Source organism: Corvus moneduloides, chromosome 3 (genome assembly GCF_009650955.1).
Source record: "Corvus moneduloides isolate bCorMon1 chromosome 3, bCorMon1.pri, whole genome shotgun sequence".
Lineage (NCBI taxonomy): Eukaryota > Metazoa > Chordata > Aves > Passeriformes > Corvidae > Corvus > Corvus moneduloides.
Genome location: NC_045478.1, coordinates 116,305,472 through 116,330,230, shown reverse-complemented (window position 1 = coordinate 116,330,230; position 24,759 = coordinate 116,305,472). Strand labels below are relative to the sequence as shown.

The 24,759-nt window shown below is 42.9% G+C and overlaps 1 long non-coding RNA gene across 1 annotated transcript in view; it reads left to right on the top strand.

Annotated features, from left to right (window-relative positions):
* LOC116441597 overlaps window positions 1–24,759 on the top strand; it is a 125,414-nt gene that overhangs the window by 86,791 nt on the left and 13,864 nt on the right. Inside the window, exons 2-4 of the long non-coding RNA XR_004239167.1 lie at window positions 15,690–15,776; window positions 18,903–18,989; window positions 22,699–22,810. This is a non-coding gene — a long non-coding RNA (uncharacterized LOC116441597). The remainder of the gene's footprint in view (window positions 1–15,689; window positions 15,777–18,902; window positions 18,990–22,698; window positions 22,811–24,759) is intronic.

The following is a 24,759-nucleotide window of genomic DNA, read 5'->3' as shown; positions in this document are numbered from 1 at the left end:
TGCTCTAGATCGTCAAAGAGCAGGAAGGGAACCCATGCTCTATCAGCAGGAAAAGGCATTTTTTCATAATCAGAGGGTAGAAACCAGTCCCATTATGTTCTCTTCTCATGTTTTGAGCAGAGCGTTGACAAAGGAGTGGATTTGCCCCAGAGCAGTTAAAACCAAAAACCCAAGAGGTCCTCTCCACAGGCATTTTCCTGGCGTTCTCTGACATGCAGATTGACTGATAATATCACCATAACAGCTGTTATCTCAAATGTCTGCCTCCAGGCAAATTAAAAGTAAAGAAAAGCCAAAACACTTGAAGAGATGAATATAGGAGGCATTTGCCAGTAATTTGCTGGCCCTGGATTGCTGCTGTCAGGGGTAAAACAAGCGTGTTTGCTTTATAAGAAAATTACAGAGCTGTCATCCCTGCAGCTCATACACACGGAGCAATGGAGAGCAACACCACTGCCAGGGCTGAAGGCTAAAGGATTGTTTTTTCAGCCAGAACCTGAAACAGCCTTTCTCAAGGATATGCCTGAGCCTTGCTGCCAGAGAGCAGCAGGAGCAGGGCTGTCCCCAGATGAGGCCAAGGAGAAGGGACCCCCATGCAAGCAGTACACGAGCACAGCTGCTGCAAACATAGCAAGTGCATGAAGCAGGGCCAGGGTGCACCCTGGGGCCCCAGCCAGGAGCAGCTGGAGATGGGGTACAAGGTCTAATTTTGGATAGACTCCAGCCATCATCTCTGAATTCTTGGACGTGTTCCTTTGATGCAAAAAGCTCTGAGCTGGGAGATGCTGCTTGCACAGATTCCTCCCAGCCAGCTCCCACAGTGGCATGCTGGTTTTAGAGAGTGGGAGCTAAGGAGCTTGGTGGTGTAGCCCACAGTGCCAAAATGTGCCTGGGCTGGCATCAGGTGCAGGACTGAGCTAACAGGAGTGCAGTTCGTGTGCTGGGTAACCTGGAGGGCAGGTAGAGAAACCTGGGTCTACAGGGGCCTGTGCTACTAAGGGATGATCATTTTTCTGATGCTCTGAGGGAAGAATGATTCTTCTGAAAGAGACCAACAAGGTTCTGAGGTGACATGCCAGCTTGGGAGAGTGGGTGTTTCACTCTGGTTACATGAACTGAAGTCTGCACCTCTTTGATGCAGCCACAGATGCTTGAGACATCCAGTCTGTGAAAAGTGTAAAAGACCATTTAGAGAAAGTTCTCTGGGCCAAGCTGAAGTCACAGCCTTTGAGTGCTTGTCAGAACTCTCAGTGAGGGAATTAAAATGCCACTGGCAATGTTTGAGCTATTAGAGGTGCGGTGAGAGAGTAAGGACTGCTGTTCTCAGTGTCCGAAGAACATACTGACCTCCATAAGAGAAGACCCACAAGTTTATAGGAGGTTCCAATTCTGGACCATACCATATCTCAGTAAAACTCTGCCTTTATAAAAAAATAACTCCCTACTGGATTATTATCCCTTTAAATTGTGTTCATGTGTAACAAGCCTGGCTTTTGCATACTTCTGATAGTGCTGGAAGTAGAATTACCACAGAGATCTGCAGTATTTCAGTGGGAAGGAGGTACTACTAACCATAAAGCCCATATTGAAAATCCATCTCTATTCTGATTTGAAGCTAAGACAGGCCAAGAAAGTCCCATGGGTCTTAGGAAGAGAAGTACCAGGGGAAGGGGAAGAGAAGGTCATCTTGGTTTTGTTGGAGAGAGAAAATGAAAGCTTTACAGGTATTTGGGGAATAGGAACTTCACCATTTCACTGATGTCAGATAACAGTCTGTAACTGGGATGTTTATTTTAATATTCAAACCTTTAACATTACAGAGTGCTAACCATGGCATAAAAGATGTCCAGGAAAGGCTATGAATTGTCAAGATTTAAGATTGAATTCAAGAAGCAGCAGTCTAGATAAAACAATGGTGAGGAAGTGAGCAAATCCTGGTTTGGCTCTGGCTTCTAACCCTGGTTTTGAAAATGTCACTTTTACTCTTTGAATATGTTTCTCAGGCCTTTGGCATCTGTTTTGTATTTGTAGCAGCTCTTCCCACTCAGGGTGCACCTCCACAAGCACTTCCATAGCCCACAGAAGGGGCTAGCTCAGATGAGAAGCTTTGGAAGTGAACCTGCCACCCCTCCTGCTCACAGTGCCTGGGTTCAGGCCAAGCAGGGCACAGCCTTGTCTCACCACCCCAGGCTTCGGGCATCTCCACGGGGACAGAAACATGATGGAGCTGGAGAACTTGAGTAAATTCCCACCGAAAGTCGAGGATGGCCTGGTGACATGCCACAGTTTTAAATGTCTCTTTGTGTCACTGAGGGCTTTCCAAGAACTGAAAGGGGCCCATGTGGTTTGAAATGGCAACCGAGGGACCTGCCCTGGGAGTCACCTGCACAGTGTCACCTCATCTCAGTGCTTCTTGTGACTGGTCCCTTGGGATTCGCCAGGAAGGAACACTGGTGAATGGCACTTCCAGGAATGACATTTCCCAAAGAAAAAAGCCCTTTCTCTACCCCAAAAGTTAAATTTCTTTGTTGTAATTCCTGGAGAGTGATCCAGTCTAAAAAGTCCTGGCCGTGTTTACAAGGGTATGAAAACAATCATGGTGGAAGTTGTGTAAAACAAGTGTGGCAAAGCTTTAAATTCAGGAGTGTGGAACTCTGGACATGACCAGCATTTTGTAAAAGTGTCCTGACATTCTTTCTTGCAAAACTGTTAGTAAAACTTTGGGCAAACTTAGGCCATTTGACTCTTTTGGTTGGAAATAACACAAAACTTCGTGGTTCTTGCTTTTCATCTGCCAAAATTAAGGAAACAATTGTACTGGTGTCCTTTGAAGTGTTAGCAATTGCATTTTACTAAGCAATGTTCAAGTGAGATTTGAGTAGAACTGGAAGAAATTCTGCTCACTGGTTTTTATGACGCCTGCAAGGTATCCAGATTCTGTCTGCATGTCTGTGCTATGTTCTGTGGTAAATACTTGAACTGCTAGGTCTGCATCCTGAAGGAAGAGAGAATTTGAAAACATACATGGCTGAATATTATGGGAAGCACATCCCATAGATTTGCTCAAACTCTGTTCTTGCTATTTTCATTGGAAGCCTTGCATAATATTGGAAATGCTAACAAGCTGTATCTCTCAAAATTACAAGCAAGACTCTGTTCCAGGTTCAGGAAATTTGGGAACAAAGTCATTGGCATAATTCATTATAGCATATATAAAATGGTGACAGAGAGACTAAAAGAAAGCATTGCTCTTATTGTCTTCTGTGTTTTTATAGTGCACAGCACCTGTCCAGAGCTGTGAGGGCTTGCACAGCTTGTAATGTATTGATCAAACTCTCTGCTGGGCAAAGAGAATACGGCTCCATTACAGTCCATGCATCTGGGCCAGTTCCCACCATTTTTTCTCTGAAATGAAGCAAGCAATGCAAGGAAGTCAAAGTTGCCTTGAAAAATCTCTTCTTTTTCAGAAATCATAATATTCTCTAATCAACAACAGCCAACCCCCATTTTGTCTGCCCGCAAACCCTTGTCCTTGCCGTCTCTGTGAGACTATAAATTGATCTTTGTAACATGTCCAGAAGATTAAAAATAATCCAGGCTCTCACAGAACAGAGAAACACGTCGCTCGTGCCAGAATTGAGGGGTCCTCAGGGAGGTGCTGCTTTAAAGTTAAACCAAGATAACTTTAGCATGAGTGTCGCAGCAATCTGAACTGTGCTGTGTCCAGGATGTGATTCCTTGGGAATCACTTTCCTGAAGTTTCATAGATATTGCCAAAGAGAATTTTTTTAAGAGAACAAAGTCAATTTTTCTTTGCATTGAAATATTCCCAGGAACTTGCTGGGTGGAATGAGTAGAGGCCACATCAGCTGTAGAAGCAGAGATTTCATTTAATATTGGGTTTGCATGGCACAGTGTAACACTTCCATGGTCTCCAGGGGCCTGTAAATATCCTGTAATGGTTCATGTGCCAGAACATCGTTGCCGACTGCATTTTCAGGTCTGATGTTTAATTTCTGTCTCTTCAGCCAAGCCAGATCAATGTTCAGCAAGTGATTTACAGGTGTGCCAGGTGCTGCCAGCTAAACTATGGTGCTCTGGGATTCAAACAGCACTAAAAAGTCAACTTGCAGAGTTCCACAGCATCTGCAGCTGCCTCAGGTGAGCCTCGTTTACTCAGATTTTCTCACCAGCAAAGGGGCAGTCACTGAGCACAGAGAAGCTCCCTTTGGCACCTGAAGCTTTTGTGCTGCCCTTGGAGGTACCACAACTCTGGGTCATGCTGTTCAGTGCATGAAAGTTTGTGCAAAGCCCCTGAGGTTGGTTGTCTTCTGGGGAAAGAAAAGTGACAGGGTTGCAAAGACATTCAGAGCTTCTTCACACTTCTGTCACAGCAGCTTTTGGGGTCTGAATAGGATTTTGCTGCCTTTGAGCTCAGTTTCTGTCCTCAAAAGAGAAGCAGATAGCAATCATCAATCTTCTGAAAAAACAAGCAAGAATTTGAAGCACTGCTTCTGGGTTAAAGGAAAACGTTGGATTTTATTAGAAAACTTAGCTCTACCTCTCCTCTGAAAACTCTTTCCAAAAACATCCATGCACAAATCCAGCTAGCACAATCATCCCTTTGCACAGCAAGCCCTTAGACACTGTTTTCCTTCTTCCAGATGACTTTCGTAGCCCACCTGGGAAATAAATTACTGGGCAGTGCTAGAGTTAGTAAACCTACATACACTCATAAAAGTTCAAACCAAAGTGTGATCATAAAGTACTTATGGGTCAGTAATCACACCCTTAATTTTCAGAAATAGAGTAGATGGTATTATCTGGAGAAAAAGGTCCTTCGTTTTTCTTTCTAAATATCCTGTTGTAAGCTAGTAATAAGTGTAAAAAGTATGACCTGGCTGAATATTTGCTGAAGCCAATCGAAAGTCTTTACTTTATTCCAGGGCACTTTGGTGGGAGCCCTTCAAACCTTTCGATTCAGAACAGCACCTATGTCATAAGCACTTCATAAAGTCCCAATTAAGTTGCCCCATTCCGTGGGACACAGCTACAGCCTTGCAGGTAATCACTTGCTTAAATGCTTTGCAGAATAAGGACGCACTTTGAGCCGAGCATAGGCCTAAAATCTATGTCAAACAGCCTTAATATTTAGCAGGCCACGCTGTTTGTCACACAGATCTCTTGCCATTTAAGTCATGGCATTGGTTTGAGCTTTGGAAAAAAGAGTCTTCTAGCATGTTCTTCCAAAAATGATATCCAAGAACACTGGCTGGAGGCAGTATGGGGGATTATTTCAAAAGCAGGCTTTTGTGGAAACTGGTTTAGTTCTGAGTTCTCCTGTTTTGCTCTCAGGTCCTGCTGCTGCTGTTGTGCATCTGAGTCCCAGTGCTAGAAATAAAAAGGTTCAGAGAAGCGTGGCACCAAGGAAAGGCACAAAGCTGCGCTCTGCTTCTGACAGCTTTTCTTTACACCACTCTTTTTCCTCCACAGTTGAGGAGTCTGAGCGTGTTCCAGTGGCTCTGCACTCCCAGTCCACCTGCAGCTGCCAGGGTCAGCCAAAGCAGGCTCTCGAAGCCTAGCTTTCCTGCTGGGACTTTCTCACAGCAGGAGCAAGTTCTTTTCCAGCAAATCACAGGTGTTCCCCACATGGGGTGAGCAGGTGAGAGCACATCTTTGCCAAACCATGATGAAGTTTGGTAGCTGAAACACAAAATCTGAGTTTGGCCAGAGATCTGAATCTGGCTCTCTGCTCCATCCTCCGCTCTGAGCCAAATCAAACTGCAGCACGTCACGAAAACCAAACACTGCCATGTTCTGATCGTGTAAGATCTGCATCCAGCACCAAACTCCGAGGAGGAACATCCTCTCTCTGTGTGTCACAGTGGTGCCCATGCCTGACGTGTTAGGTAGGAGTGGTAGCACCCTGAGAAAAACTCAAACAGCTGAAAGACTGCACCTAAAATTCCATGGGGAAGGCACTAAAATGCTGTGAAGGCGTTGGAGGTGCAAGGAAATTGCTGCTTCATGTAGCTAAAAAAAACCCCCCAAACCATGAAAGAAACACAGGCAAGATTTATGAGTGGTTCAGGTTCTGGGGCAAAGCACCCCCCTGCCTTTTTTGTTCCTAAAGTCTCTTATCATCAGTTTAAGAGCTGCCGGCAGACAGAGTAATTCATCCAGCCCACCTGTGCTTTTTTTATTGGGGGGGAAATGCAAAGGATGTGTTCTATATTTTTCAGGAAGCGTTCCTCACCATGGAGGCAGCTCCGCTGCTCCCTCAGGAGCACTCTTGGGACATCTGTGGAGTGCCAGCCCACTCAAGCCATCCTGCTGCCCAGGCTATCCCATATCCTCTCTTGTGCTCTTATTTTTGTTGGTTTTTTAAATAGTAAAGGATTTGAATTTTTCTTCTTATGTATTTGGCACTTCTGGTAGAGCCTTTGACATGGAAAAAGTCTCATCTTTCAAATGCCTGTGGCACTCTCTGTGAAAGGTGATTTTTAAAAATCCATTTTATTTTGCTTCCTGGCAGTGGTATCAAAGGAACAATCAGTGCCTGACTTGGAGCCAACAATTTATTTCCATTATCATAAACAGAAAACAATGGCATGCTGCCTTATTAGTTATTCACTTTCCAAGTCAACAGACTCGGAGGGTTGGGATGAGATCTAACCAGAGATATGTTTTGATGTTTTCAGTTTGAAGAATTAGTCTCCTGGCCAAAATGCTGAGAGATGCTGGTTTTGGGGGGAAGAAGGGAGGGAAGAAAGGGCAGAGGGGAGGGAGAGAATCCCTGAGAGCACAGGACGTAGCTACTGGAAGGGCTGGGTGCATGTGGCTTGTTTGTGGCTGTCTCTAAGAAGACACTGGAGGGTGATCATGGTCCTTGGCAGTCCCACACCAGAGGTGACAGCAGCACATGGGCTGATTTCAGTGCAGTTCCTGTGATTTATACCCGGGGAGGGTCTAGTCCAGGGCACTCTCGAGGTCTGCTACTGTGCTGCAGAACAGCCACTTCTGGGGGGGGTTGCAGTGATGGATCCAACCCAAACCAGATGTGCACAGCAGCTGTGGCTCTCATCCTTACCTCCCAGGAGCAAGCTCTAAGTCTTCCAGCACTGTCACATAAACGGTGCTTTGTAGGGAATGCTGCTGGGAATAATGAGTAGCACTGCTTGTCACCGTACTTTGTTGTTTCAGCACTGGGCTCACATGTGCAGAACGCTGCAGGAGGGGAGACTCCTCAGCAGAAGCAGGAGTGTTAAATGGCTTGGAAGTATTTTGTTATACATGCCTAATGGTACAGAGTATTTATGGAAAACTATCTCACAGGATGGTCTTGTAGGTGGGGATAGGGATGAAAGGTAAATAACTGCTACTTTTCTATATAGAAGACTGTGATCAACTTCTTTCTTGGTTTCATGATGTCAACAAAACCCAAAAAAAGGCACAGGCTCCTCATTACCTTGCAGCCATTTCACCAGCATTTCTGGGACAATCATAGTGTCTGTATTATTTAATAAAGTAGAAAGCCTAAATACGGGGCAAAGCAATTGATCATTGCTTGCTTATTATTCCTGTCTCTCGTGGACAAGCCACCCCAGCTGTTCTGGATTCTTTTCTTACCAAAATACAAACACATTAAACCTGCTTTTGCTTTTCTCACAGAATTGATGCTGTAAACTGTCCAAGTTGTTTGTAACAGTAACCAAATTAACAGAGATCACAGGAACTGAAGAAGGTTCTTTGCTCTAGTGGAGGACTGCCTGTGCTTTGTGGGAGATATGCACCTGCTCCCTACCTGTACATCTTTATTTTAAGGGGATTTCTGTCAGAGTTCTTTAAAAATGTAAGAAGATCGCAGATTTCTCCAACGCCAAAAGAAAACCTGCCTTTCTCAGGAGAAGCAAGATGACCTGAAACCTGTTTTAGTAAAGGTTTTGCACGGCTATCAGAAACAATTATATTTCAGGTGACAAAATACAGCACAGAAAAATGAAAAAACTTGCTAGGAAGCAATGTGTCCTCTGAGCAAAGATGTTCAGTAATGGTTTTGTGGTTGTTGTTGGTAGCCAGACCCATTGTTATCATGGAGGAGAGAATCTGAAGCAGGTGATAACAAAAGATCGACTAGGAATTCACTGGGCCACAAGAACCTGTGTGGTGATGATAATTTTCAGAGAGCAAAGTCAGCTTACTGGATCCAGGCCACAGAGAGTTTCCTGAACTGTCACTTTGCAGAAATACCCACTTGGAATGACCAGCAGTGGCAGCCTGTCGCTTGCAGGGGTCAATTTTCAGTGCAGAATAGCATTCTCAGATCCTGCTTGAGCAGTTTCCTCTCCTTTGAACCCTCTTTCTGATTGCCAGATGCTCAGTCACAGACTGGCTCTCATTCTTCCAGTGCTCCCATAAGTGGAAGCAAATTTCCAGCAAAAGCTTCCTTGGGGGCATAAGGAAATTAGAGAAAGAATAGACCTGGAGTCCTCTCATGTAGCTAAAAGTCCTCCAGTCAGACACTACAGCCAAATTCTTTTTCCTGTGCTCAGTTTCAACATGATCAGCCTTTTCCCTAGCCTAGAAATTCCTGCTCCTTGCTTTATTCCAGGGCATTTCCCTTCAGTGGAGGCATGTGATACCTAGCCTTGATCCTCCTAACCACAACAAGCCAAAGCATCCCACAGAAAGGGCTGTGCTCCTTGCCCTTCTGCTTTTTTCTGATTGCCTTCTGGACAGTAATGGATGATGCTGGAATTCTTTCAGCAGACATTCGAGTTTATCCTCCCTCCTCCAAGCTCACCAGCATTCTCTCTCTCCCATGCTCTTAATTTCACCCCAGCAGTTCAATCATTCTGCTGGCCCCCGCTCATTTCTCAAGCCGAAGCTCTGTATGTTTGTAGCCACAAAGTCCCAGAGCGCGTGTTCCAGCATGAAGGGATTTCATGGCTGAGGCCAGGCTGGATTGTGCCTCCTCTCTTGTTAAACGAGGCTGGGTGTGAGGCAGTAAACACTTATGGTGAGGAAGCTGCAGCTGAAGCCATCACATGGTGTAAAGGAGAACATACCTAAACTAATTCCAAGAGAAAATAAGGCTGGTGTTTCCTAGGGCACAGCAGCCACCTCTGATCCATCTTTCTGCTTGTCCTAGCCGTGAGTTCAGTAAATATCCTTATTAATGTATGTGGTGCAAAGGCCTTTATCCATCTCTCACTGCCTTGCCTCTAAAACCTTGAAAAGAGGTGATGGCAGGGAAGGGAGGAGTGTTGTTCCTTCCATCCCACAGGTGTGCAGGGTCAGGCAGCAAAGCTGGTGAGGTGCTCAGAGTCATACAGAGGATCTGCTGAGGAAAGAGGAGCAGACAACAGGTACTGTGAATCTGTAATTTCTCCACATCCTTTTGCTTGCAGAGGCAAATCCCATGAAACCCCACTGAAACCAGGGCCTGTTCTTTTTTCAGTCATGCAAGATTTCTCCAAAATCTGTTTTATCTAGCTGCTAACAGACAAAGCTTCTCAAATCTGCTACCAGTGTTCTCTGGTCAGGGCACAGGGGTGAAAAGCCGAGAACTCAACAGAGATCCCTTGGAGTATCTTTAAGATCGTGGATCATATAAAACAGTCCCCTCTCATTTAAAAAAAAAGGAAAAAAAAGAAAAGAAGCACACAAACTTACCATTGTTGAGTGTTTCTTTAATAGAATCAGAAACAAATTTGTGACCTTGTGGCCCAGAGGTGGGAACACCATCTATAAACTTGCCCAGACATAGAATTGCATTCTGCCTGTCAGTAGGAGTTTGCCATTGAACACATATATAAAAAAAGGCTGGTGTTACATTAGGCCAGCATTTTTTAAATGCCACAGCTCACTTTATATGCCATGAACCTTGTTAATTCTGCTAACAAGAAAGTTAAAAACTCAAAGCTATAAAAATAGGAATGCCACTCCTAAGTAAATAAATATACATGAGAACCAAATATTCAGATACAAGCTCTGGAATGGCTCGTGTCCAAGGAGGGAGAAAGAAAGAAACCTTAACCTGAGTTGTTTCTGATGCTATAAATGCTCACTATAGTCAGAAAAATTGTCTCCTGTTGAGTCCTTGTCTTAAGTTCACAGGGTTCTTGAGAATTCCACACTATAGCATGGAGGAAATGAGGGAGAGTGGGCAGCAAGGACCCTGCCAAGGACAATTCTGTCCAGGAGACTGGATGGGTCAGGGAGGGTGGGATATTTCTCCCTGACTCAAGAACAGACTGTTAATGTAGCAGCAGTGGGGAAAATGTTTCCATCAGAACAGGCCACCTACATACCCTGGCCTCTGCTTTTGACTCTGGGTCCGAGTTAATAGACCCAGCTTGGGCCTGTTAAACCCAGTCTGGGGTGCATCATGAATCTTTTTGACAGCCTGGACTCTATTCTGGCTCAGGAGGTAGAAATTCCAATTATTTTTGTCATTTACCTCCTAGCTACATATATTTGGAGTTGTTTATCAATGTGGCCTTTTAAGAGTATAATGTAAGAATTGAGACCTACTCCTAAGGTTGGGCCCATCAGACTTAGGTGGACTCACCTCTATTGAGCATTGGCAATTAATTTTGTGTTTCCTAGTCTTTGCTTCTGAAAAGCAACCTTTTTCTTTTCCTCTCTTTAACTCCTAGAAATTATGAATAGTATCTCTTAAAAGATAGGATATTTACACACACAGTGGACTCCTGTTTACAGATTTTGGCAAGACAAAATATATATAACATACACTTCTTTATATGGATCTAGAGAAGGTTATAAAATGAAGTGGGAAAGAGAAAAAGGTGTTCCTTTCACCTTTCTGCAGGCTTTGGCTTTCCCTAAGGTTTCCCTGACCCGACCCCACGCGGTGCCAGCGCTAAGTAGAGGCGAGTCCCCATAAATTTGATGGGCCCAAAATTAAGAGCAGTCTCAAATCTTACATGATAGTGTTAAAAAAATGCAGTGATAAACCACTTGATGGCCAGAAGAGGACGTTTTTAAACCTTTGAGCATTTATTCACTTCCACAATGACAGAAAAACTATTCTTGCTTCTTTGTGAGGGGGAAAAAAGCCCATCTCCTCCAAGGCAATGTAAATCCTAAACCATTTCAGAAGAGAGTTGACTGTCTTCATATAGAGATTATTTGCACAATTATCAACCAATTATTAATTAAATTGATAAATGACTGAAATAAAATCTAAGCAGGAGGAAGGGATGATATATTAGGACTAAGTTGTTGAGGAGTGAGAAAGGTAGGGCATCCAACTGAGAAACCTACTTGTTGTATGGCTAATCAGAAAACCAGCAATTTTCTTTAGCTTTTCAGAATTTAAATCAAATTTGATGCAACTCTTCCATCTAATTGAAGCAATGACTCCTTTATTTACAAGAGTCAATGTAGCCTGCTCACAGGAGAAAAATTAGTGGGATTTTAGCAGGAATAATTCATTTTCAAGGCTTCTGGTTACAACTTAGTGAAAAATTTTCCCTTCCCCCCTTTAGTCTCAATACTGGCTGTGATTTATTAAGATGTATTTCCAGGACAACATGCTGAGATGATGATTTTTGTTGGAAGACCACACTCAAAATTGCACTGAAATTGGATGCAACATGGGAACCATCGTAATCAGGAGTTTCACCACTGAGGCCAAGGAACAATTTTGTGGAGGGTCATGTTGCATCTTGTCTAGGGCTTTCACAAATTAAAAATCCATTTACATATGAATTTTAAATCAAAGCACGGCCATTCTGTGCTTAGATTTAAAGTACTTATATTTTTTCTCTTCACCTCAAACATGGACTGTGTTCAGAGCTCTCATTTGAGTGTACACCACAGTAAGTCATGGGAAAGACGTTTTCTTCAGCAGCCAAATAAACTCTCTACTAATGCTGCTAAATTTCTAACACAAGCAACTAGGTAAGACTAGGATGGCAAGCTACTGAATTGTTTTTATTGTTTTATTTATAATCCAGCCAAGGCAGATGTGAAACCGGAATTTTCCAATGGGATATACTTCCACAGACAGTTTTTTTGCCTAGTTTCCCTCTTTCCTTTGCCTCAGGAGTTTTCCAGCTGGGTTAGGCAGGCCCCAGTGTTTCTGCACGTGTGGCATTTTCTCTCTGCAGATCATTGCCTGTTCAGACTGCAGCACTGAGGCTTTAGTGCTGATGAAAAACTTTATAATGAGCAATGACTGCTGTTAAAAACCAAAGGAAAAGAGAAAACCTAGAGAAGGAGGAAAACAGAACTAACAAAGGATTTGGTTCCAGTTGATTTTTATCTGCGGAGCACTAATATCATTCTGTAATTGCTCAGCTAAATAATATTCCAGAACTAGGGTGGTTTGCAAGCAAATTCAGTAAGTGGGATTTTCTTGTGCATTACAGGAGGGCCTGGAGCCTGTGAAATTTCTTTGGTTATAGAGCCAAGGTACGTAATTTCATTTGGAAATTCTCTCCAGTGGCGCACGGCAGGTTCTCCGAGTGCTGCAGTAACAATTCCACTAACTGCTAATTGGTAGTGCCCACGAGGCCAGAAGAAGCAGGGGAAAGGGCAGAGTCTGTGATTCTCTCTAGATCAGAAGACTTTTTTTGGCATTTATGCATGTAACTGCTTGGATACTACTCAGTCCTTACAGCTCTGTGGTTCCTGCATCCCTCTTTCTTCAATATAATTAAAATGAGGATGATGAAGAGTTTTTAGAAATATCAGTCAAAATTTACATCTACAAGCACTTTCAGTGTGACCTATCCCCAGTAATGAATGAATTATTATTCTGGAATCTCCAGAAATTGGGTCTCCTACCTTGATTCCTTCTTCTATTTCATCACTTACACTTTACATTATTTAATGGCAAAGTCTTTCTTCTCCTGATTATAATTTAGGAACCTCTCTGGTCTAATCACCCTGTAGACAGAAGCATCCCTTCTCAATGCCTTCTTCATGCTCAAACAATTCTGAGAAATGTGAGGAACTTCTTTTCAACGTGAGAATTAGTCTTGGGACCTAATTCAAGTTCTGTAGGCAAAGGAACAGTAAGAGAAGACAGATTGCATCAAACTCTTCTATCAACAGGAGGGTCCAGTGCAGAGTTTAGCACTTAGGAAAGAAGTCATTTCCACACAGACTGAATCGAGAGCCATTAATGAGTAGAAAAATAATAGGAAAAGCTTTTGAAGTTTGAGTTCATCTACTGACATGGCATCTTTTTTTTTTCCCAGAGCTCCCAGGATTCAGTATCTTTATAGCATTTTAAGTGGTCAGTGCAAAACACCAGTTCAGGCTGAACTGCTCTTCTGATGCTGTGGATGTTTGGTTAATGGAATTCAGTGATATGTTCCATTAGCAGCAATATGTATTTGTATGTGGATATGCAGAGGTGTTGTGTCCAGCAGGAGGGTTGACTGGGTAGAAGGAGAGGAAAACATAATCTTCTTGTGCATCTGGCAAGTTTCTGTAAGTGGCTCACCCTGACTGGATGGGGTTTGTTGTTTGTGGAGCAGTGGCTGCTGGAGAAATGCTGTGGCAGCCAGTCCAGCCCCTGTGTCTCACAGCAGTGAATGGAAAAGGCATTATCTTCATTTATTTCTGCCAGGGATTGGGGATGTCCATTCTCCCAGGGCCGAATTTGCTCTTCATCCTCGTCTTCTTTTTCCTTTCCTTATTGAGAGATTCAGCATTGCCTGTGGTACCCTCGTTCCCTCCATCCTTTGCTAGCAAAGATATGGAATGGCAGAACCCTGATCCCAGCCTGAGGTCTTTCCCGATGCACCCAAGTGGAAGAGGAAGTTTTTCAGGAGTCATTCAGCTAACCTTTAGTCTGTTTTCAAAAGGAAAAGGAGGAAAATAGGAATTTCTAGTAAAAGTAGAACAACAATAGTCTTCGTTACAGTATTCTCTGAACTTTCTTCACCTTACCTTCCCTTGAGATGTCTGGAAACATCTCCATGTTTCAGGACTGCCCGAGCAGTTCAGTGAGGTGTCTGCTCACAGTAGGTAGAGGAAACAACACAACCTGCCAATCCTTCCTTGCACAGCTGGCTGTTTCTGCCCTCAGCAGGAATGTTGGCTGTCAATGTGTGCAGCATTCCCACCAGCTGCCAGTGTGACTCCACAGGTGGTATTAGGATGGGAGGAAGGGCTGGCAGAAGGGATCATTTGAAAAAACAATTCAAAGAAATAACTCAGGCAGCTCCAACTGGCTCTGTCACGAAGTCTGCTGCTCCAGCACAGGTCATTGGGAACGATAGGAACCAGCCTTGGGAGAGCCAAGCTCAGCACTAACTTCCCAAGGGAAAAGCTGTTGGTGTTTGTACCTGCAGGGTGTTTAAAAAGGAATACCCTGTGCTCAGTCCACTGTCCTGCTGCCTGGCACTAATAGTAACAGAAATACTGGGATAGACATACCATGGGCATGGTCCTATCCTACTGGTCTTGGAAACATCTTCTGCCCTGTGGGAGCCTGCAGGTGTCAGGTGTTGGTAAGCACAGCTGAGATCACATTGCCTCTGAGGACAAGGGGACAATTGTTCATTCATTATCTCTGAAAACCCGCAGGGAAAACACCAGAACTCACAAAAGGTGCAAAGGTGAAGAAACTTTGCTTTTGTTTTAGGCAGCTCTTCTGACTGTATCCCAAACTTGCTATCAGCACTTTTCCTGCAAGTGTAGACGGGAATGATGCTCTTGAGAAAAAAGTCATAACTTTGTTCCAAAATAAATTTAAGAGGCTTCTATCTTTTCTTAGTTGGGAGACAAACCTAACAATGAGAAGTTCTAGGCAAGTTTGGGCAAGAACTCTGAAACTCTTGATTTTGAGCTCTTAAAACTTCTGAATCCATCTCCTGAGGATCCAATAAACTAGCGGCAGTAAAAATTTCAGATTAAATAACTGTGATATGTGATTAATTTGAAAACAAGTCCTCTCACTTCAGATGCCTGACTCTGATATAAACCGATATGACAACAGTGGTGAAGGAACCCTGGGTCCATTTCAGCCAACATATGGAAGGGTTTGGAAAGCATTAACTCATAGTTGGAGCCCCCAGGGAATATTGAGCCTTTCTGCCTCCAGCAGCGCCATTTTTTACCAGAAGAAGCAGCTTAATTTGACTCTTATCTTCAGAGGCTTAGCCAGGAATTTGGTGTGAGAGGACAGTGCAGGTTCCCTTGCCAGTGTTACTTGCTGTGTTTTATGAGTGCATGTGATGACCCGGGTGTCTCCATGTGGACTGTTTACAGCATGATCACAAAGATAAATGAAACATGGAGCTGTTAAATTCCAGTGTCCCCTCATTGCATGGCAAGTCATGAACTCTACTGAAAAAAAAAAAGTATTTGGAGAGAAAAGTGATCTGAAGTGCATCTCTTCTACTAAGAGCATATCATAATTTCAATGAAAATACTTTCTATTATGAATTTTTTCTATGTTTATGAAAACTGACCTGAAATTTTAAATTATTCTATAAATGCTAACGGAAAAAAAAAATCTCACTTCTGAAGCAAAAAGAGATGTATTTATATCATCAAAAATTTTATTTTATGGAATTCAGAAATAAAGTTTAAAAAAAAAGAAACCCACAGAAAAAAACCACCTCAACATCAAAACAAAGTAACCCCAAGCAAACAACAACAAAGCAAGACCTTCCTCTAAACTTATTTTTTCATCTGTCTTCCAGTCTTGGAGAGGAAATTCTGGAAACCCACTCTGAACTCAGGAAAGGGAGGTACTACCAAGCTTGCTGTGCTGAGGGAAAATGAAAAAGGTAAAATACGGTGACATCCAGACGATGCTCTGCTCAGTCACACATCTTCCTTGGAAGATTCAGCACTCATCCAGGTCAGAGCAGTGGCACTGGATGCAGAACGCTTTCACCAAATGGCAGAATTTACAAAGAGCGAATACAGAGAAGTATTTAAAAATCGTTAATATCAAATGCTCTCTCTGTGTCAAAGCATTAATGGGTGGAGTGTTTCCTTTGCATTTTCACTCAGAAAATATTTGTTTCTTCTGATGACTCACTCAGATTACTGCTTCAAGAACCAAGCAAAGGCGAAAGGATTTGTTCTGCCTTTTCTACTTCATGTGCTGAGCATGTTTGTTTCTAGACAACTTGCACATTGAGTAGCATTTGCTCTACTTTATTACAGTATTCTGCTTGTGGGACTCTTTCTGCAGCTCAGTCCCTGGTATGTGATTAAAAGTTTTGAGTGACACCTAATGCCTTGTTAAGTTTCTAAGTCCTGCAATAGCATCTGGAAATTATATCTGTCTCTCTAGGTGAATTCTTGGAAGAGAATTCACTATAACTGTAATTCCCCCTTTACCTTCCTTCCTAGCCTTATCTCCTTTGAGACCTGACAGGCAGAAAAAAAGACAAGTTATGAGACAATTGATATAAAACCTGTGTACATGTAAACCTAAGTTACTGCACATAAAAGGAAGGAAAATCAAAATTAGAACAGTACTGGCAGCTATGTGATAGGAAACATGGAAGGCTTTTGTTCCATCTTGCATTTGAAGCATAAAACAAGAGAATTGCAGGTAATGGGGATTTTGATCCAGGCAATGAAAACCAGGGAGGTACAGGGGAGAGAAGAGTAAGACTGAAAAATTAGTGAATAATTCCATTTCTCTGAAAGGAATTAACTTGATTAATATTACACAGACAAAAGTTATTACAGTTTTTAAGGGCCAATCTGCAGACAAATGCTTCAAAAGGAGCTGATGTTAGACAGAAGTCATGCCTGAATCTTTGCATCAAAATAACACTTCCATGTTTATACCTCAGAGTTACCCATTAAATTTTCCCTGCGTGTTTTTTGTGGGTCAGGAATAATGATTTCTGGGAGTTTTGTCACTTTAAAATATATGCAGCTGAAACTGCCTGAGAAATATTGGTTGTAGACTGCTGGTTAAGAAAAGGTTTAATAACTCACATTCTTTATGTAATATATTATTGACTATACATTCAACCCACACAAAGGTAGAGCAGCTGACATGGCTGGAAGCCATTTGGATCCCACCTCTGAAATGGAGGGAAGGATTTATGTCTAATCCCCTGCATCTGAAACAGAAAACATTCGACTTCAGGAGCTGGAGCAGCAGGACTTTGGTTGTGGTGGAGGAAGCTGGGGCATAACAGTGCTCCAGGATTTTTATTATGGCGCTACAGGAAGCAGTGCCAGGCTGGGTTTGACTTCTCACTTTATCTAAATTGCTCCCCAGCATTACGACCTGCACTGTCTTAGTGCAGGGGTAGTAAAATCCCAAACATGCAGACCTCAGTATAACACAGCCAAGCTCCATGTAAAGGCTCACAGTAACCAGCCTGGCTGCAGCCAAACCACATGTAAAAGCAAGCTGTAAAACAGCCTCAACATGGCCAAACCACATGTAAAAGCACGCTGAAAGCCACCCTCCACACAGCCAAATCACACACAAAGCCGTGGTGCAGAGCACTCGGGCGTTGCGTGTTTATGGGGATAACTCGGCGCTGTGGAGAATCCCGCCACGCCAGTCGCCTTGTCTCCCACCTCGGGTTTGAGCAGGCAGACAGACCCACTCCCAAGTCCTAAGTCATCAGGTAGGAAAAGTGACTCCAGAGTTAAACACAGCATAGTGGATTTAGGATCAGCCTGGTCCATGTTTGAAAGGGTTGAACATGCAAAAGGATCAAGCTCACAACAGGCAGAAGACTAATTTTTTCTTTTCTGATTCAGACAGAACTGGTACTGCTGAGTGATTCCCACTAATACATCCTACTAATGTCCCTGACCACTTAGAGGAAACCAGTCAAGGGCCAAAAAAACCCCCATCTGGCTCCTGTGATTAATCTTTCCATCTAGAGATGCAATTAGTAATCCCATTTTCACTTGTCCAGGCTTCAAAAAGCCATTTTGTTAGATGAGAGGGAGAATTATGAGAATTGAGCCTCCAGTTCACCAATATTTTGTTAACTTGCCATGCACTGAGCTTTTAAATGGTTTTTTTTCTGACATGTTTCACATATTATCATCCCTGCAGTTTGTTATTCATGAAATATTTGGGGGGGGGTTACAGATTTTTCTCCCAGTGAGTCTCAAAGCACTTTGCAGAGGAGCTCAGTATCATTATGTGCACTATACAGAGGCATGAAATGACCTGCCTGATGTTGTGCAGGAGGGCAGCGACAGACCCGGACGTGGAACCCGCATCTGCCGAGCCCACATTTCCACCCACCGGGTGCTTGTCTGAGTTATCTCCTGCAGAGAGAAGCCCCAAAAAGGGCTGCTGTTTCTTGCTCCCTCAACAGAAATCTGGCAAACAAAGCCTTTCTGGGGCAGCAGGTTTCTCACATCACTACAATATCCAGTTCTCTGGGAGTCAAATGATGACTGTGCCGGGAAAGGCTGCTCACAGGAGCTGGTAGAAATGCATTAAAGGGTGTGCTCAAGCAACAAGGGTTAGTTTGGCTTTTCCCTTGCAATGCTCTGTTTGAACATGTTGCTGTTTAATATGCCAGGAGGGAGTTCAGGAACTGACTTCTGTAGGATAATCCGGGATTCCTGGCCTTGGACACACGGTGTGGTTCTTGAAATCAGGGTCACAGCTTCCCCCTGTGTAAAGCAGAAAGGCTTGACTGGCTGAGGTGGAGAAGTTGCAGCATATGTGTAAGTCAAGGGCTTGCCTAGGGGAGAAAATTTGGATTCAGTGTAAGAGGCTATTAATCTACTAAAACCACTTTTAGATTTAAAAATTAATTTATTTAATCAATAGACTTTTCATTTTCCATTCCCAGTCCCCTGGCTGAGCAATCTGTCAGGATATCAATGCCATAACTTATTTAAGCACCTTGCTAAATCCTCTAAATGCAAGATTTGACATCTCATTTTTCTCTTACTCATTCTAGGCTCCCCTTTGCATTCGTGCCTGATTGAAGATTACCAGGAAATACAGAAATGTGGAGCCAGACTGGTACAGAGCAATACAAGCTAAGGTGCCTGGCTGCTTGCCCTCTTCTAGTCCCAAATATTAGCTACGGCCAGCTGAAAAGAAGGTTCAAGAGCAAGTCTTGAAGCATGTTTTGTTGTCACACCTTTTCTACTCCTATGGAGAAAGGAGGACATGAATAGGGTGAATTCTACTCTCTCCATCTCTGACACAAGTTGGTACACTTGGTAGAGGCCCGAGAATATTTTTTTATTATTATTATTATTATTGTTGTTGTTGTTATTGTTATTGCTGTTGTTATTGTTATTATTGTTATTATTGATTTTCAAATTATGGAAGAGTTGCTATTTAAAAGCATAATGGCAATTCTCTGCAGTTTCTTAAAAGGCCCATTATTGCCTCTATGAAGTATCAGCTGCTGTATTTACCATTAACATGTGATACACTCATGCAAAATATTGTCTCGAGACAACACTGATGATGACAGTAAAAATACTCAGAGCGATATATGAAATAAAAATGCCCTAGGTGTCAAAAGTGATCTTGAAAAGGCCAGTGACATCATAAGTATTTAGCACAGCAAGAATTCTGACTAGAGGGAAGAAACAGAGAGCAGGGTAACAAGCGAGGGAGGGGACCTATTTTTGCATGGCATGGAAATCCTGGGTAAAATCTTGATGAGAATTTGCTATTATTTGAATGGAGTTTTTTATTGTCTTAAGGACAGGAGAAAAAAAGTAGAGAGGAAAAATGCGCAGAAGTGTTTAAATGTGGAAGATTTGCTTTTGTTGTCTGGTATTATATTTTGTTCATTACTGTACCACGTTATTGCTGTATGTGTGCTTTTACATCTCATTATCTGATGGACTTTAAGAAAAGATGAGAACTTAAGAGCAAAAAGCCAAACAAAGCCCACATTTGCTCTTGCCAAATCTTATCTCTTTAATATAGAAGGATAATCATGAACACATCCACTGCGTGGTTAAATATATTCCTCTGTCTCTGAAAATTATACTTTGTAATTAGTTTTTAACAATCTCCACCACCACTACCAAATCAGCATATATAAGTATTTTCTTCTGTTTTATGAAGCTAAAGGCTCTGCAGATCACAAGGTAGATTCCTATCTCCCCAAACACTTGTCACTTCAGTACTCCATCACATTGCTCTGGGTAGAATTAGCTTTTGCCACTTGCCATTCAGTGGGAAAATCTTCCCTGGACCTCAGCAAACGCCCCAAGCCCGGGCCTGATTTGGCAAGGTCAGATTGAAAACATCTCTCCACACTTACTTAAAGCAAGGCATGGCTCAAACCCTGCTTTGTCCAGCTGTCAGAGGCCTGAAGTGGGAAGTTAGCTCAGCCACAGAGACAGAGATTGATCAACTAGAAATACATCCATCGGAACTTGGGAGCTGAAGTGTCTCGGGATCCTTCTCTCCAGGCTTTTCAGCAACCATCCCTGCCAGAAATACAACAAACACCCATTCTTTTATTAGCCCCTTTGGTATCTAATAAGGCTCAGTTTGACAGCTCCAGCTTCTGGATTCCTGCTGCAGCAGCCTGCTCCTGCTTGTATGCTCTTAAGATAGGAGTCCATGGGGGCAGGACCTGTTAAATACAGAAACACCAGGGAAAATGGGCTCAGAAATGTCCCCTCTTCAGTGGGAGCTGGGAAAGAAAATTTCATTGAACTACTCTACTGCTCTCATGAGTCCAGGGGAGAAAACCCATGAGGATAACTTAGGAATTTAGAGACAAAAATTTAGGAGTTCAGAGTCACTGTGTCTGTGAGAGGGCAAGGCCACTTCTGTCATGCCCTGCTTACCTCCAACAGTCTCAGAAATCAAACCCTAAAATCTGGGAAAAGGAGCAGAGCCTGATCATCAGTTCTTGGGCAAGAGTTGTAGAGCCAGCACTGAGGAAATTTTGTTTCCTGGTTCATGAACTGAAAAGATGAATTTGGGATGAAATAAATAGGAAATTCCATGAAAGCCCACGTGCAGAGGATTTTCTGACTGGCTGCAGGAGGCTTTCAAAATGGGAGCAAAATTCTGCTTCCATCTATCCTTTCTTAGAGCCCACAAGTGCCAGAGCAAAACTCAGGACTCTATTTGGAAAGTGGAGAGAAAACCTGAACTTGTCCCACTTTGAGTCGGGAAAAAGAGGAAAACACCAAAAGTATAAAAACTGTGGTTAGGAGTGTTCTCCCCCATTTAAAGACATCCTAAAATCATCAGTGACCTTGAGACAGAGAACTTCTTTCATCTTACACCCTCCAATTTCTCAGCCAGTCTTCAATCTTTAGGATGTGCCCTTTGCCTTCATCCTTATTTCTTGGACAATCAGATCTATTTGCCTTTGGGGCAGATAACCTCAAAATACTGTCACTCAGGGAAAATTGAACGGATTTGCTTGCAGAAGAGAAAATGCCCAAATAAAAAGGAAGTGCTTTTGAATGTGCTGACTCTAATTATCCCTGCATCTTTTTTAATATCTCTTCCATTGTTTCATACAGAAATAGCACATTTCCAGAAGTATTTAACGACTCCATTCTTCTTTTTGAATGGCTTTACCTCCAAGTCTGTAACTTGGATTTTGGGTGCTCCTGAAAGCAATTGAACCCAAGACTACCAGCTGCTTGGAGACTGCTTCATTCTGTGTGTCTCACCAAAAAATATTCTGGAAAGATCAGCACCAGACCCACAAGAGATAAGGGAAAGCTTGAAAGCTCTGCTTCATAGTGGTATTCTTTATAGTACTTCCCTCAATGGCAGGTTTGCAGCAATGTTTAAAAAAAAAGGTAATTAAGACATTACATCAATCAGAGCAGCTAATCAGAACAAAATGCTGATTTCTGTCCCCTGTTCTGTTTCTCTTTGGATGGAGAGTCGTTGCTGATATGTGTGCTGGACTTCTAATCCTTTAATGGGGGCACAGGCTTTTGAAGAGTCCCTCTCAGAGGTGCTATTACCAAATATATGCTTCTAATTTAACTTCTCATGCCGTATTACAGTAGCCTGAAGCAATTTTAGGTGTTGGGTTTGTGAGAAAAGCCCAATGTTGATGTTTATCAGATGACCTTTTAAAGGGTAATGTGGGGGTTATCCATTGGCATGATTAAGACCATATGTAGGTGACTTTTCCCAGGCATTTCTTCCCGCTTTTCAAAATCCCATCTATTTTTACCCAAATTCAGCCAGGTACCTTTCATCTCTGGTATGTTCATGGGCATGGCAAAATGAGACTGAAGCAAAGCATTTACTCCTTTGGAGTAATTTCTATTACAAAAGTCAGGAAAATTTTCATGCATGAATACCTAGTGTCAACACAACGCTATTGCAGATAAATTCCAACTTTCTTTTAATTTTGAACTTTCAGATGTTTACAGCAGATCTTCCTTTCCCTTCTCCCCTCCATCGTCCCTTTTTACAAAGACTTCTTGAAAGACTATGGGGAAGTGACTTTTGTCTGTGAGATCCAGCCTTTAGTGTTCACACAACGACCTTGCAGGGATGTCCTGCTATGAAGCTGCTGAGAGACAGGGATTTTGAGGAATTCATTATCTGTGTCACAGACAGAAAAGAGGACAAATCTCCCCTGATGTTGTGCCTGTGAGAGTATTACTTTTGTAATTTTGGAAGCTCAGTATTTTCCTCATGGCTCATCATCTTGGTAGAGACCAGTTGCCAGTGTTTCCTGCAAGTGTCTGAAAATATATTATTAACAAAAGGTGTGTTTTGTTCTTTTTTTTTAGTTTTTTACAGACTGAAGATCTTTCTGTTACTGGGCCTTAGCACCACCAGCTGGGATTGCTGGAAGAGATGCCACAGTGAGATTCACTGCAAAGCACAGGTGGAGATATGAAGGTGAATATAGTGCTTAGATATGAACCAGGGAAGTGGGTGATGAGGCAGGAATTCACAGGAGCTATGAACCCTTTTAGGGGAGGAAATAGGGCAAGCACCTTATGAAGACTTCAGGTTTAAAAGCCATACTTAAAAGAACTTTTTCAATGGATCAGGACTTTTGTTCATGTAGTAGTTATAATGACCCAGTATTTTGAGGTAAGGTTACAGCCTGGATCGTCTAAAATAAATGCATCTTGGAGCAGTTCAATATTGAGCAGCTGGTGATATTTTAAGTTTTTCTGCCTCAGATTTATTAGTTTATTATCAGAAAGTATTAATTACTCCCCTGTCACCAACCATCCAAGTGCTGAGACATGCTTAGAAGATACAGCTGAGAAAAAAACTCAAGCCCGAAAATTATGTATGTGTTGCCTTCAGAAAGAGATTAGGGGGGAAGTATATTTGTGATATCATAAAAGGTACTAATAAGGAGAAAGAAACCCTCATTCCTGCTGACTTACCAGAGGTTTTTTCCAAAGTGTCAGATACTTATTAAAGCTTGGCTTATGTGAAGGTGAACTGCAGTCAGACTCAAATTCTTGTACTTAATTATGACGTGGCACAGTGAAAAGTTGGGCCTGTGACGTAAGAGTAAGGGAAGCCTGTCACTCAATTCCATTTGGAATGCTCTGAACCAGTGCTGTGTTTACAGCAGAGAGTGGAGCCCCCATTTCCCCAGGGTGGGATGGTTGTATCTCACAATCAGGTGCCTTTTCATGACCACCTCCTGTCATGTATCAGCCTGGGGTTACTGAGGCCTCAGCAGAAATCAAGGCATGGCACGTCAGACCTGCTGTGGCAGCTGATCCTACGAGCCCTGCCTGTTGCAAAGGCCAAAATCCAACTTCTCCCCCTCTCCTCCCTCCACAAGTGAGTGGCATTGCTGGCACATCCTGCAGGCTGAGCACTGCACAGGAGCTGTCAGCCCCGCACCGACAACGTGTCCTCACACGCTGAGCCACAGGAATGTGCATGGGAGGCAGACCTCTTCACCAGCTCGCCCTACGAGGGCAGAGCACTGCCCTGCTGAACTCAGGGGCAGAACTCCTGCTGCTTTGGGCAATGCCAACATTTCACCCAGCTGATCTGCAGCCTCTGAGCCTGCAAGCCTGGGGTAGTTCATGATTTGCCTCTTCCTGAGAGCTGGGAAGCTTTCTGATTTTGGAAGGGTTTGGGAAAGTGCAAAAACCACAGAGGCCAGCAGTCAGGTTTTGCATATTCCATGGTAGTTACAGTAGCTCCTTCTCTGAGAAAACATTGCACAGGTTGGGGCTTTGCTGGAGAACACTTATGGATCTGCCTTTTGCCCAAATGTACGAATTATGTTCAAATAGCACGGGAATAGCTTGTCCATAAATTCTGGCAATAACAGCCATGAACATTATCTCACCTGTCTTATTTCTCCCCCTGCTTGTGTTCCCCAGTAGCTTGCAAAAGCTATCACCATCAAATTTAGGGTGGGATTTAACATGGGAATTTGGGATCCTTAACGCGAAAGAAGGCTTTGAAAAACTCAGTCTTAGCAAACAGTAGCTAATAATAATGATAAGAATAATAGAGATAAGCCAATTCATATCTCCCCACCCAAAATATTTATATAATGAATCGGTTAATTGTATTTTATCTTCTGATGGGTGGGTTGGTAGCCTTTCCTTTATGACAGACCTGGGGGAGCTCTCGTCCAGCCTGATGCCAAGAATATGTGTTATTTCATATTCTGTTATTTGCTTTGGGTTTAAGGTGGTGAGAGGAAATTCCCCAGCAATCAGCCCTAAGTGGTTTTGCAGTGAGCAAGTCTTTCAGTGCTTGAATATCGCTTAGTAGAAGAGGGGGGAAAGAAAAAAATCCCTTTATCTGCTTTTTGTAATTCAGACATTTGCCATATATCTGGAGAGAAGCATTAAAAA